The sequence below is a fragment of the Carassius carassius genome, chromosome 15, assembly GCF_963082965.1.
Source record: "Carassius carassius chromosome 15, fCarCar2.1, whole genome shotgun sequence".
NCBI classification, from domain to species: Eukaryota; Metazoa; Chordata; class Actinopteri; order Cypriniformes; family Cyprinidae; genus Carassius; species Carassius carassius.
Window position 1 is genome coordinate 8,829,467 of NC_081769.1, and position 15,802 is coordinate 8,845,268.

Below are 15,802 nucleotides of genomic sequence, written 5' to 3' on the forward strand. Positions count from 1 at the left end.
TAATTAGCATAATATTTGAATCAGATGTAGCTGGGCACATAATTCGTGCTGCTGAGACCTGCAAATTATTTCTAGGTTATAGTATTGTATGAATATTGTCCCACTGATAAAAACAGTGCAAATAGTTCTGTCTCCTTGGATAACAGTGAAGTGGAAATAAATATAGTTAAATTTATGAAATAAAATAAAATAGGATTTCTTGGGAAGGTAAGTCTGGCCAGTTAAATTAAATTATTTCTAGGTTATAGTATTGTATTAATATTGTCCCACATAAAAACAGTGCAAATAGTTCTGTCTCCTTGGATAACAGTGAAGTGGAAATAAATATAGTTAAATTTATGAAATAAAATAAAATAGGATTTCTTGGGAAGGTAAGTCTGGCCACTTAAATTAAATTATTTCTAGGTTATAGTATTGTATTAATATTGTCCCACATAAAAACAGTGCAAATAGTTCTGTCTCCTTGGATAACAGTGAAGTGGAAATAAATATAGTTAAATTTATGAAATAAAATAAAATAGGATTTCTTGGGAAGGTAAGTCTGGCCACTTAAATTAAATTATTTCTAGGTTATAGTATTGTATTAATATTGTCCCACATAAAAACAGTGCAAATAGTTCTGTCTCCTTGGATAACAGTGAAGTGGAAATAAATATAGTTAAATTTATGAAATAAAATAAAATAGGATTTCTTGGGAAGGTAAGTCTGGCCAGTTAAATTAAATTATTTCTAGGTTATAGTATTGTATTAATATTGTCCCACATAAAAACAGTGCAAATAGTTCTGTCTCCTTGGATAACAGTGAAGTGGAAATAAATATAGTTAAATTTATGAAATAAAATAAAATAGGATTTCTTGGGAAGGTAAGTCTGGCCAGTTATAGCAACACGAGTCAGACGAGTCTGAAGATCTGAGCTGAATTTGGTGAAACATTAAAGTTCTAGTCGGTGTCAATTACTCTCATAATAAATAATAATAATAATAATGTTACCCGTATTTTTCAGTATAAGTTGCATCAGTCCAAAAATACGTCATGACGAGGAAAAATTTTTTATTTAGAAATGTAACTATATTAATTTTTACAATTATTTATTAATGTCACACACAAATACCTAGTGCCTTATGACTTAAAATATGAGAGTGGTAAATGTTACAGACATGGAACTGTTCAGCCTATTATTGATTTTATTTCCACTTCACTTTTTTCCAAAGAGACTATTTTCACTGTATTTATCAGTGGGACAATATTCATACAATACTACAACCTAGAAATAATTATGTGCCCAGCTACATCTGATTCAAATATTATGCTAATTAACAGTGAGCGGTGGTTTCAGACATTACAGTGCTTCACTCGCACTGACTCTTATTCTGCCTAAAAGAATGAAGAGACCAAGCTGAACCTGGAGCGATTCGACCAATCAGATGAAAGCAGCGTTTCAGCTCCGCCCACAAGTGCGAATGAAATATTGAAGCCATAAACCGAAATGATCAAAACGTACACGGGCCAACTGTCTTGTCCATGTTCTCTCACTTGAATCCTCTTCTTGAGATTTGAGTCTCTGACCTTCTGCAAGCCCCGCCTTGTTCACGCAGTGATTGACATGGTGGGAGGGGGCGGACACGTGATCGGCTCGGAATGCATTTTCAATGTGCACATTGAATTTTGCTACATTCATTGTGGGACACTGAATGAAAATGCAATCGTAAGTGTCTTGACTGTTAGTGTTAATGCATTTAAGAATAACATCATTTAAATGATCATTTTGCCACAGTTTTTGCTTGAACATGTTATACATATCTTATCATTTCTGTAATACATTTTAATATTAATTTTGCAACTTATAAAGCGTTACAATTAGTATTCATTTTACATATTAAAACTGCTGTATGAAATGGCAAATGAAAATTATGTAATTTCATTTTCATTTTCATTTTGCACCAAACGTTGCACAAATGTATTGGAAAATGTAAATGTAAATACAGAAATGCATTGTCATTTTACATATTGCATTGTCATTTTGATTATTACATCCCAAATTGAATAATGCTACCCATATGCTTACATAGAGATTGCTTTATTCTTCTGTTGATTATGCGGATCAGCGTCAGGTCAGGTCCACGGGGATTTCTTCTTTCAAACACAAACCACTCAAATATGCAATACTTTTCATTTTCGAAGAGCTGGTTTTGTTCTGACTGTTATGTAAGATCAATGTTTCAGACTGTCAAACAAGACGCACAGAGATTTCTGATAAAGCATGTTTTATTAACTTTATTTGTTAACAATTTATAACTAACTGTACAATTAAACGTAATATAATCATGGTAGGTTTGCATTCATGTGTATTTTTATCTACGTTTATTTGTTTTGTGAAAGATCTGCAGCTTATGAGCAGCTATGTATATTGTTATTCTTTTGCATTAATTATCAGATTAAACACATATTAAAAATTTGTCATTTTTTACTGTGTAAATAAAATATGTTGTGAAAATAACGATGAAATAGAGTGATGTATGTGTACAATTGAGAAATGGATACTTCTGAAGATACATTGCAGCCCACGTCTCACGAGGTAAATATTTCATTAAAAAAATAAATAATGCAAACATTTTCGAGAAATAAGTAATTTGTACATTTACATATTTGGTAAGATAAAAATACATTTTGTAGCTGTGTATACACACCATGAGTTCAACTTTCATCTCGTGAACATTAGTGTATTTAATTCATTCACCAGACCCAAACATACACAAGTTTCAAATCCACTGGCTCAATTAACATTTATAGTATAGTAATAATAGCAGTGTATATCTTATTTGCATTTGAAGTGATATTATAAATCCTGTAAACATATAGAAAGTAATATTTGGACTTCTCTGTTTCTCTGCACTGACATTTAGCACAACCAGAAATATCCACGCACACACTCGCAAGACCGGAAATCCAAGATGGCGGAGATATGCAACTAGCCCATTTGTTGTGCTGTCCCTCTCTTAACTGCTGGAATGGTAAGCTGAGCAACCAGATCACTGTGCATCTCGATTCTCACAAAGATGTGTTCTGTGTCCTAGTGTCCTTCCAAGTTAATTCTTTAAAGCAGTGGTTTCCAACCTTTTTCAGCTCGCGGCCCACACAACCACACACATGTTTGCGCGGCCCACTTCAAAAAAATTAACTGACCCCGCTATTGTTTGGTTAATAACTAAGTACTCAGAAGCTAGATTGAATGAACTAGGGCTGTGCGATATGGACCAAAAAAAAAAAAAAACCTATCGCGATTTCTTTGATCAATTTTGCGATTGTGACACACACCGATATGCTTTTACATTCATAAATGCATTCAGGATTAATCTGAAACATATTTCCAAAAGAAAACCAATTAGAGCTTTATAAAAAAAAATGTAACGTCTCTAGAACACACTGTTAACCCTTACTGTATTTTCTAGGGTAAATAACTGTAAAATAGCCAGTGTTTTGCTATATCCTCTGGGAACAGTATCTTACTGTAATATGAGATGCATCTTTAAGAATTTACGCAGCTCAAATAATAAATTACAGTAAATTACTCTATGGACCCATTACAGGTACCAACTGTAACATTAATGTGTAAATTACTGTCCTCCGACACTACTCCAGTGCATTACGTCACATTATATTGTGAAGTGTACACATATTCAGGCGGAAACCAAGGATTTATGCATTAACACACACATACGCACGCACTGACTGCCTTATCTAAATGCAAAGGTGTTGCCCCTTTAAGGCAGCCTGGTGGTCAAGTCATTTGTTTACTTTTCATCATGCATGTTAGTCAACCAGTTGCTACAAGCCTTAAAATGGAACCTTCCACAAGGAGTAAGTAAACTGTTCAAATATAAGTGAGGTTCCTAGAATACTTTATGTGAAGTTAAATCACTATTATTTGTTCTTGGACTTCCTTTGTTTCCAGAATGCTATATGGTTAGCAGAGTTTTGAGCCTCTCCTCACAACTTTCAGTTAGATCCCTTGGTGTTGCAAAATATTTAATTGATAAAAAATTTACCAACTCAAATGTTTTATTTATTTAGTAATGTTTTATTTATTCATTTAATTGGTTAGTCAACATTTGCCACAATGTACAGATGCAAACTGTGCAATGTGCCTTTCCACCAGCTTATTGTTTTTTTATGCACATATAAAAAGACACCAACATAGAGCAAATTTTCAATATGCCTGTGGAATGCAGAAGTGCCCTTGTACATTTAAGAAAATTCTCCTTGTTTAGATCTCATATGCACAGAAATCGCAGGCAGTCACAAAAACAAGATAACGTTATAAATAGGCCTCCACAGGCGAACCTCCACTGTCAGGTCCTAGGGTGTGGCTTGTAATTTTTCAGAGCTGTGCTTCCACTTGCGAATTCATATTAGAGATGGTAGAAAAGTTTGCTCACTCCCTTTAATGCACAAATTTTTATTTCAATAATTAAATAAAACTATTAAAATAAACATTTTAAAGGGAACATTGCTACGTTTTTGCTGAGTAATCTTTTTTTTTTATATTGTTTTCAAGGAAACTTCCACCAAGATGTCAATAGAGACTGAGCAAACCCTACAGCCACACCAAGGCTCATCATGCTTGGTAAGCATAAAATATATAGTAAACAACCCATATGTTTCTTTGCAGTTTTTATGGTGACTTTTCATTTTTCAGGAAATAAACTTCTAACCTCATCTAAGTGGATGGTCAGCATTGAGGGGAAAGTGACACATTGCATTGAAGAGAAGCTGGATTTTGCTGGAGCACTCTCTGTGCTTTTTGGTTGCTTTTATGTTTTTAATATTGAGTACCATGAGTCAGCCAGTGCCACACTTGAGCTTATTCAAAGGTAAGTGTTAAAAAATAATTATGTCCAATAATGGTTTTATTTAAGGAATGTCTTTTTTGCTAATATGTATTTGTTGTTGTACTAGGTTTTTTTTTTTCTACTAACTGATCAAATTCTAAAATTGATCTTGTCTGATTTGAGTATTAGGTTCTTTGTGAGGATTAATCCTGAGGGGACAACGTGTACTGCAAAATCTGGAACTAGCCGCAAAACTGGGTCTACAGTTAAAAGAAAGGTTCAAAATGTGAATCCACATGGCCATACATTTTTGCAGAGCCTTACCGAATTTGAATAGAAAACATCTAATTAAGTAAGCAGTATTTCTTAAGACTTTCATTATAAAGACATAAACTGGTTATTTAATTTTTGTGGAATTATTACAGGTTTGGAACAACATGTGGGTCAATGGTGACTGAGTATTATATTTTGGATGGTGTATATATATATATATATATATATATATATATATATATTATATTATATTATGGTGATGTGATGTAATTATTTTGCCAGTTATGTCGGAAATATGCCAGATAAATTGCTAGAATTCACTAAAATGCACTGGCTTTGCTAATTTTTATTTTATTTATTTGTGTGTGTGTGTGTGTGTGTGTGTGTAATATTGTGAAGGAAGAAAACATTATTTCTATTTGGTTATAATTTTATTGTAAATATCGATTTCACTAATTTGCTTTTGTATTGAAAATATGCTTGATGAATTAAGTTACTAAAATACACTGGCATTGTTATTATATTGTTAAGGAAATGAGAATACTTGTATTTTGTTTATAATTTTTACTGATGTTGTAAGATGTTATTTAGCCAATTCTATAGATAATGTGGTTGTTGTTGTTTTTTTCTTTCTTTTTAGTATATGTTCTGATTTGTTTAATTTTGTGATATATTTCATGTTATGTATTTGTTTTTCCCAAATTAATAAAATATATATTGTATGAATATTTTTTATGCTTTCTCTTTTAAAAAAAGAAAGAAAATAAGATTATTGTAGTCATTCTGGTGTTACACAAATATATTATATAAAGTAAATTTATATGCAGTATTATACTGAGTGGTTTCGTGTCAATACAGTAAATAACTGCCAACATTCCTGCCAGTTATTCACTGTAATTATTTATTTACAGTATAAAACTGGCAATACTGCTGCCAATTAGTCACCGTAATGGTTCAGTTACAGTAAAATACTAGCAACACTGTTGCCAGCTAGTCACTGTTAAAGATTCATTACAGCAACTAGCTGGCAACAGTGTTGCCAGTATTTTACTGTAAAAAAAAACAACCTGGTAAGGTCTAACTGTGCAGACATAAGACAAAATTATCACTATAGTAAAGATGTAACAAAATGTAGACTTATGGCAAAGAAAAAATGTCCAGGGACTTTTTTTTCTTTTTTGCCATGCATTGTTCAAAGAACTCATTAATTGTTGCGGTGCCTCAGGTGTTTGCAGTGTGTATACACATAGGTGTGATCGACAAAGGACAAAAAAGCAGGAAACTATACGGTGCACTTAGTTTTGCTAGTCGATCTCGACCCAGATCAGATTTAAGCGTTCATTAAAGTGAATCGCTTCAAAGGAGTCATTAGTTCGCAAATCGGACGAGTCATTAGTGGACAGATATGCTCATAAGCTCCGCGCATATAACGTTACTCCCAAATATATTTTTAGGTCGCACAGATTAAATTTCAGGAGCATATGCGACAAAAATTTTGGCAATTTCGAGCCTTGTAGAAGCTGCTAAACTTTCTAGCTAGAAGTAAGCAATAACCAACATGGCGTTACTTTGCTAAGTTAGCCCAGAATCGTTTAACATTAATGTTATGGAATCATGACAAAAGTGATCAATTGATTGGTCAAATTTTACTAGACCTGCATTATAAAAATGAAAGACAATATATTGGATTTGCTAACATGAATCATCCGTGTTCACTGTCTTCGTCAGTCAACTGAAGCTGTTCACGTGAGTAGATGGTTGGGTGTGTGGCATTCAGAACGGTGCGCGTACACTTTGAACTTCAATCGTGACAAATTATTGGACTACTTGCGGAGTGACATAACGACATGATTCAAAGGCACAAAAAACGTTGACAGCGGTGAGCAATCATTATGTTTACCAATACCCGACCCATCGCAACCGCCTACACCCTGAAAAGCCGGATTTCCGGATTTTTCCGGAAGAATCACACCCCTGATACAGTATGTGTATGCGGTCAGCAGCGAGAGCGTATAAATGTAACGCGAAAGCACATTAAAATAATGCACGAGCGCGAATCTCTCTGTTTGCATGCAAATTTCCTTTGTGCTGTCACAAAACCAAACGTACTTGCTCAGATACACGCTGCTCTGCGAGGAGAGAGTGTGCGCACTTAAAACGTGTCTCCTCTCACTTAAACTGCGTCCAGTGCTCTCACAACTCTCTCTATGCTCTCTCTCTCTCTCTCTAGATAATAATTAATTTCGCATGTTTTTATTTCTAGCCTTTTACCACGTGCAGTGTGAACGCTCTGATCCGTTAAAGCTCCAGTCCGTAACTTTTGACGCTCTAGCGGTTAATAAACAGAACTGCTTGCATCTTGCGGAAGAACATTGTAGCCGGAGCTACTTCTCTCTGTTTATGTCTATTAAGAATCACAAAGGTACCGGGTTACTCCGCCGCGGTACCCCCGAAGCAATCTAAAATAGTCCGAATATAAACACTTATTATAGATGTACCCTAGTGATTCAGGACAGGCTAAAAACACGGTTTGGAAAATGGATTCATGGTGTACTCGCTTATTTTTTACAATTTGTAAACCTTGAATACAAAAAAAGTTACGGACCGCAGCTCTGATTGGTTGTTTCTTACCGGGAGCGGATGAATTTCTGCAAATGGCAATGGGACCACTGGGAGGAGCCAGAGGAGCTTGATTTTTTCACAGATTATCTGTCTCATATTCTACTGTCAGGACATAATGACAGGTTTCACAAATACATTTTTACAAAAGTTACCTACTTCAGCTTTAACATGGGCTCGGAAAAAAGGCGCATCACAGACAGTGTGTGAACCTGGAGTTAGGCATATGCCAAAACTCTGTTCTGTTCTCGCGCTAGAGGCGCTGCATTCTGATTGGATCGGAAAGCATACTGCAGGAGGTCAGGGCCGCGGAAAATTGTGATAAATAAAGCTATAAAGCTATAAAGCCATTTAGAAATCGCGCACGGACAAATCGTGATTTTATGACGATTTCTATTAATCGCACAGCCCTAGAATGGACTAGAAATGAACAGAAAATAACTCGGGCTGGCACCGCTCAGCAAAACGGGAAAACCAGATCCAGGCAAAGCTCGGCAGCGGGTAGATAGTCACTGGAGCAAGCAGTCAGGAGGAAACACAACAGCCATTTATGCATGTTTGAATTTGTTGTTCTGTAGCATATGCAGCAAAAATATCTAAGATAAATTGGTGGTTTATTCTTAAACCAATCGGCAAGCTCGAATAGTGGAAGCATAGTAACAGCTTAATATTTCTTTTTTGTTATTTAATTATATATATGAAATGTTATGTTGTGACTTAGACATTTTTACATATATTAACAGTATTATTTCTTTTAATAGTAATTGGCGGCCCACCTGCAATACGGACAGGTTGAAAACCACTGCGCTAAACCATGCAGTCCGAGCCGGAAAGAGAATTGATTAGTTCATCTCATGAGTCTTTCGAGTCGAGTCGTTCCTTAAACACGTGACAGACCCATACGCTATTTCTGACACTTCTGTCACTGTGTTTTTGTTACTGTTTCTTCAGGATCTGTGGTTTGTTATTATTTTATAAATAAATAAAGCCCTGTTATAAATAAAATATTGATTAATTTGTCTTTTTGACTGTCTATCAGTAAATAAACACTAGGCTATGTATTAATATATTCATCCAAGCCTACAATACAAAGTATTTATAGCCTAGTTTGTTCATTTTTAATCCAATTTTGAGTTTGCTGGTATAATAATTGCTTTCCTAGGCAAACTTGACATTTTGGTCTAATATATGTACAAGAAGATTGCTCAAAAAGGACATAATGACATAAATTAAAAGCAAATATAATTTTGAATCCTAAACAAGTAACACAGTCCTATAGTCTAATCTAAAGGGTGAACTCAAGATACATTAATCATACAACAAGGTCAGTTTTTTTAAGATTAGAAACCAATGGAAAAAAAAAAATAAAAAAACACAGAAAACCTTCATCTGTAATATGGAAAGATGAGGACCCAAAAGCGGTTATGCAAGTGAAGCTCCTTTAATAGAGTAGCGATGCAACAAAAGCTAGTCTTCAGAGCAAATAACAAAAAGCAGCCGATGAGCCGGTACCCAAACAGTGAACATAAAGTCTTTCACGTAGAACAGAAAACAGAAAGTTCTTGTGGGTAAACGGATCAGCACTTGGGCAGCGTGCGGGGATAGGCGTTCGCTGACCTCCTCTCTCCCTTACGAGATATCGTCAGATGGCAGGAATGGTGACTGCCCAGAATACTCGTCAGCACCAGTAGGACTGGACAGAGAGCAGAGCAACAGGTTAATCCAGAGCACCGTTTGATCTGACCTGAGACTGGAGAACAAGAGGCAGGATAGGACCCGACACGACACGTCGGGACAGGACAGGACTGGAACAAGATGATTGTGTAGCTTCTGCATCAACAGCAAACAAAATAATCTAGCAGAGAGCACAGAAAATGGGGAACTAGAAATAGCAAGGATGATTAGGGAGAAGAGAGAACAGGTGTGAATCTATTAGTGTGACAGAGGAGAGATAATGAGAAACAGCTGAAGAGGTGTGTGAGTGTAACAAAATAACCAGCGGGGGGGGGGGGGGGTGAACCGAATCCATGACTTCTCTCCTCAGGACCGTAAGCTTCCCAGTCAACGAGAAACTGGTGGCCCCGACCTCGACGACGCATATCCAGGAGTTTACGCACTGTGTAAACGGGGGCATCCTCGACGCAAACAGGGACAGACGGAAGAGTACGAGAAGGCGCGCGTATGTCTGGTTTAATGCATGAAATATGAAAAACGGGATGGATACGACGAAGATTGGGAGGGAGTTTCAATTTGATCGCGACAGGACTAATGACCTTAGAAATTTGATAAGGCCCAATAAAGCGGGGGGCCAGTTTGCGGAAGTAGTCAGGAGAGGTAAATTTTGGGTGGAAAGCCACACTCTCTGACCACAATGATACTTAGGACCTCTGACACAACGCTTATTGGCATACTTTCGAGTACGGGTCTTGGTACAACAAAGCGCGGATCTAACCCTTCTCCAGGTGCGCTTACAGCGACTGATGAACGCCATCACTGAAGGGACATTGGAATCAGCATCCTGTGAGGAGAATAAAGGAGGCTGATAGCCAAGACAAGAGTTAAACGGGGAGAAACCGGTTGCGGACGTAGGTAATGAATTATGGGCAAATTCTGCCCAAGGTAATTGCTCTGACCAAGAAGATGGGTTACGAAAGGCTAAGCTGCGTAGAAGGTGGCCAACGATCTGATTGGTGCGTTCAGCCTGGCCATTAGTCTGGGGATGAAACCCAGAGGAAAGGCTGACAGGAGTTTGCCAATGAAGCGACAAAATTCTTTCCAGAATTGGGACATGAATTGAGGTCCCCTGTCCGAGACGACGTCAGAAGGAAGGCCGTGTATCTTAAAGACGTGATTGACCAAAACCTGAGCCATCTCCTTGGCCGAAGGAAGTTTAGGGAGAGGTATAAAATGCGCGGCTTTAGAAAATCGATCCACTATAGTCAGAATGACAGTATTACCTGCTGACGGGGGTAAGCCAGTTATAAAATCAAGGGCTATGTGAGACCAAGGACGAGACGAAGTAGGTAACGGTCTTAAGAGACCCGCCGGCGGAGAACTGCTAGATTTAGTCTGCGTGCAGACCGTACATGAAGCAATGAAACGTCGTGAGTCACGGTCAAGAGTGGGCCACCAGAAGCGCTGGCGAATTGTGGAAAGCGTGCCCCGAACGCCGGGATGGGCGGTCAATTTGGAGGAATGAGCCCACTGAAGAACTGCTAAGCGTGCCGTAATGGGAACAAAAAGGAGGTTCCTGGGAAGGTTGCGCGGAGCGACGGAGTGAGACAGGTCACGTTTAAAGTGAAAAAAGTGAAAGTGACGTGACATTCAGCCAAGTATGGTGACCCATACTCAGAATTTGTGCTCTGCATTTAACCCATCCGAAGTGCACACACACACAGAGCAGTGAACACACACACACTGTGAGCATACACCCGGAGCAGTGGGCAGCCATTTATGCTGCGGCGCCCGGGGAGCAGTTGGGGGTTCGATGCCTTGCTCAAGGGCACCTAAGTCGTGGTATTGAAGGTGGAGAGAGAACTGTACATGCACTCCCCCCACCTACAATTCCTGCCGGCCCGGGACTCGAACTCACAACCTTTCGATTGGGAGTCCGACTCTCTAACCATTAGGCCACGACTTCCCCGAGTCTGAGGAATCAAAGAGGCGAAAAAGTGCATTGGCTTTCACGTTTTTAGATCCAGGGTGATAAGAGATCGAGAAATCGAAACGGGCAAAAAATAGAGCCCAGCGAACCTGACGTGCGTTAAGCCGCTTAGCGTAGCGAATGTACTCTAGGTTACGGTGATCCGTCCACACAATAAACGGTAAGGTAGCACCCTCTAACCATTGACGCCACTCTCCCAAGGCTAAACGTATGGCCAGCAGCTCACGATTACCTACGTTATAGTTGCGCTCCGCAGGCGAGAGACGGTGGGAAAAAAAAACACAGGGGTGCAACTTATTGTCGGATGAGCGTTGGGAGAGGATGGGTCCAACTCCCACCTCTGACCCATCGACCTCAACAATGAACTGTTTAGAGCTATCAGGGTTTACGAAAATAGGAGCCGAGGTAAAAAGAGACTTTAAGTGATCAAAAGCCTTCTGAGCGGACTCTGACCACTTAAAACATGACTTGACCGATGTTAAAGCTGTAAGGGGGAGCCGCTACTTGACTGAAGTTACGTATAAAACGTCGATAAAAATGTGAAAAACCCAAAAACCGCTGGAGCGCGACACAAGAGTCAGGGATTGGCCAATCGGTAACCGCCCGTACCTTCGTAGGGTCCATACTAACGCCATCAGCGGAGATCACGGAACCGAGGAAGGTAACGGATGGTGCGTGAAAAGTGCATTTCTCAGCTTTTACAAACAGGCGATTCTCGAGAAGGCGTTGAAGGACTCGACGCACCTGCTGTATGTGTACCTCGAGAGATGGAGAGAAAATCAATATATCGTCAAGATACACAAAGACAAAGATATTGAGAATGTCTCTTAGAACTTCATTGATTAACGTCTGGAATACAGCCGGGGCGTTCACGAGTCCGAATGGAAGCACGCGATATTCGAAGTGCCCTAACGGTGTATTAAACGCAGTCTTCCATTCATCCCCTTCCCTAATACGAATGAGGTGGTACGCATTACGAAGATCTAATTTGATGAAGAATCTTGCCCCCTGTAGCAAATCAAAAGCGGATGACATGAGCGGTAAAGGGTAGCGATTCTTAACGGTCACGTCATTAAGCCCACGATAGTCGATACAGGGACGTAAAGACTCGTCTTTCTTCTTAACAAAGAAAAATCCTGCACCAGCTGGAGAGGAGGAAGGGACAATGGTACCGGAGTTAAGAGACTCGTACAGATATTCCTCTAATGCTTTACGTTTGGGCGCGGACAAGGAGTACAATCTACCGCGAGGGGGCGTGGTCCCGGGAAAAAGTTCTATACTACAATCGTACGGCCGGTGAGGTGGGAGAGAAGTGGCCCGTGACCGACTGAAAACCGCCCTCAAATCATGATATTCCTCCAGCACCCCGGTCAAATCGCCCTGCTCTTCCTGAAACACAGAACCAGAGGAAACAGGGGGATTAGCAGACAATAAACATTCAACATGACAAGACAGGTTCCAAGAGAGGATGTTATTACTAGACCAGTTAATGTGAGGGTTATGTTTAACTAACCAGGGGTTTCACAAAACCAAAGGAGCAAAGGGAGAACGGAAAACTAAAAAGGAAAGGGTTTCGTGATGATTACCAGAGACACTGAGAAATAAGGGAGCAGACTGAAAGTGAACCCTGTGTAGGGAACTACCATCTAGGGCAACAAGAGGAGTGGCCTCCTCACGCTTCCTCAAAGGAATACCTTGCTTGCGGGCCCAGGACTCATCTAGGAAATTCCCCTCAGCCCCAGAGTCTATTAAGGCATTACAAGAAACTGACGAACCAGGCCACTGCAGGATAACAGGGATGATAGTGCACAACTTTGAAGGAGAGATAGAAGTAGCGCTCGCCAGTAATCCCTCACCTACTGACGAGCGCTTGCTTTTACTGGACATGTTGACACGAAGTGGTTGGCTGCGCCACAATACATGCAGAGACGAAGAGTGATGCGACGTTCCCTCTCCTTGGCGGAAATGCACAGTCCACCTATCTGCATGGGCTCTGGATCAGGCTGAGTAGGTTGGGGGGAAGAGACGGGTGCAGTGGCTGAACAAGCGGGGAAATCCATGACCCTGGAACGGCGGCGGAGATCAAACCTTTTCTCTATTCGAATGTCCAGTTCAATAAGGAGGTTGAGACGAGTCGGCAGATCATGGGCGAGGACCTCGTCCTTGATGCTGGAACGGAGTCCCTCAAGGAAACGTGCCACGAGCGCCGGCTCATTCCACCCACAAGTGGTCGAGAGGGTGCGAAACTCAATGGAATAATCAACGACTGAGCGTCTACCCTGGTGGAGAGTGGACAAGATGCGAGACGCCTCTTCTCCACGGGCCGAACGGTCAAATACCCGAATCATCTCCTCCTTGAAGTAGTCAAAGCGAGTGATGTATTTGACCTCAGCCTCCCATGCATCGGTTCCCCACTCGCGGGCACGTCCAGTCAGGAGCGAGATGACGTAAGCGACCCGTGCTCGCTCTCTAGCGTAGGTCACTGGTTGGAGAGAGAAGACAAGTTCAGATTGGAAACTGAACGACCGACACTGTGAAGGCTCACCGGCGTAACAAGGAGGGTTGTTGACTCTGGGCCCTGGGGATTCCAACCCCCTGGAAGCAGGAGAACCAGTCTTGAGTTGGTGAATCTGCGTGGACAAATCCGAGAGCTGGGCGGCCAGGGAATCAACCGCGTGCTGAGCAGTGGCTAGCTCTGTGTCATGTCTTCCGAGCATGGCTCCTTGCAGCTCAACAGCAGTCTGAATCGGGCTTGCACTCGCTGGGTCCATTGTTGGCTAGATTATTCTGTAATATGGAAAGATGAGGACCCAAAAGCGGTTATGCAAGTGAAGCTCCTTTAATAGAGTAGCGATGCAACAAAAACTAGTCTTCAGAGCAAATAACAAAAAGCAGCCGATGAGCCGGTACCCAAACAGTGAACATAAAGTCTTCCACGTAGAACAGAAAACAGAAAGTTCTTGTGGGTAAACGGATCAGCGCTCGGGCAGCGTGCGGGGATAGGCGTTCGCTGACCTCCTCTCTCCCTTACGAGATATCGTCAGATGGCAGGAATGGTGACTGCCCAGAATACTCGTCAGCACCAGCAGGACTGGACAGAGAGCAGAGCAACAGGTTAATCCAGAGCACCGTTTGATCTGACCTGAGACTGGAGAACAAGAGGCAGGATAGGACCCGACACGTCGGGACAGGACAGGACTGGAACAAGATGATTGTGTAGCTTCTTCATCAACAGCAAACGAAATAATCTAGCAGAGAGCACAGAAAATGGGGAACTAGAAATAGCAAGGATGATTAGGGAAAAGAGAGAACAGGTGTGAATCTATTAGCGTGACAGAGGAGAGATAATGAGAAACAGCTGAAGAGGTGTGTGAGTGTAACAAAATAACCAGCAGGGGGGGGGGGGGAAGGGAAACCGAATCCATGACATCATCTTCATCAAAGTGATTTCACCATCATATGGACAACATTTAAAGCATAATTATTATAAAAAAATAATAGTAAGTACTATGCACCCATTTGTAAGGAAGGTTGTAAATTAACAAAATTACTCTAGCCAATGTTGTCACGTCACGTGACAAAAGAACGAACAACCCGAAGACCCGAAAGATGAACTAATCAATTATCTTTCCGGCTCAATACTGCATTCTTTTACTGTCTATGGTTTTAGCGTATGGGTCTGTCACGTGATTAAGGAACGACTCGACCCGAAGACTCATGAGATGAACTAATCAATTCTCTTTCCGGCTCAGATTGTGTTGGGTTTAGCATATGGGTCTGTCACGTGATTAAGGAATGAGTCAAAAACCCCATTGACCCGAACAATGAACTAATCAATTCTCTTTCCGACTCAGACTGCATTGGGTTTAGCCAGGGGGGCAGGGTTTCATATTTTTTTGAAGCACCCCTTGGCGCCACCATTGGCTAGCAGACCCACACCTGCTGTTAGCATTCCATTGACTCCCATTCATTTTGGCGTCACTTTGACACAGAAGAACTTTACATCTGAGAAATGTATAAATGTAACGAAAATGTATAAAAGGCTCCATTACCTTGTATCTTACGTTATGGTCCAGTAGAAGCAGTTTTTGTAAAAAATAGGCTAACGATTGCATCATAACTCTCTGTCGCACAGTAGAGAAATTACCGTATGGTCAGGAGGAGAAGCTCGCAGACAATCTTTTACTGTCTATGAGGCTACCGGGGGGAAGTGGAGGCATAAAGTCAAGGGAGATAATTAATCAGAATACTTACCAAAATTTGCTCCTGTTCGTGCTCGCCTTCTCTGCAAGATTAGGTGGGTGATTCAGATTTCTCTTTGCACAGCGTTTAGAAGACTTACAGGTTGCTCATGTGACATCTACGTCATCAAGCTCAGTTTGAGTCTGCGCAGTACGCCCGACCCCCAGGAAGTGC

The 15,802-nt window shown here is 40.5% G+C and overlaps 1 protein-coding gene across 4 annotated transcripts in view; it reads left to right on the plus strand.

Annotated features, from left to right (window-relative positions):
• The first annotated feature begins 4,313 nt into the window (after positions 1–4,313).
• Positions 4,314–15,802, plus strand: part of LOC132158072 (uncharacterized) — a 411,555-nt gene continuing 400,066 nt past the window's right edge. The window contains exons 1-3 of one of the 4 annotated variants that reach the window (XR_009437657.1): positions 4,317–4,625; positions 4,698–4,872; positions 5,077–5,182. The gene's annotated coding sequence lies outside the window, so the exon portion shown is untranslated. Of the gene's footprint in view, positions 4,873–5,076; positions 5,183–5,255; positions 5,302–15,802 lie in introns of those variants that run through there. The other 3 variants (XR_009437659.1, XR_009437658.1, XR_009437656.1) reach the window with 3 other exon arrangements.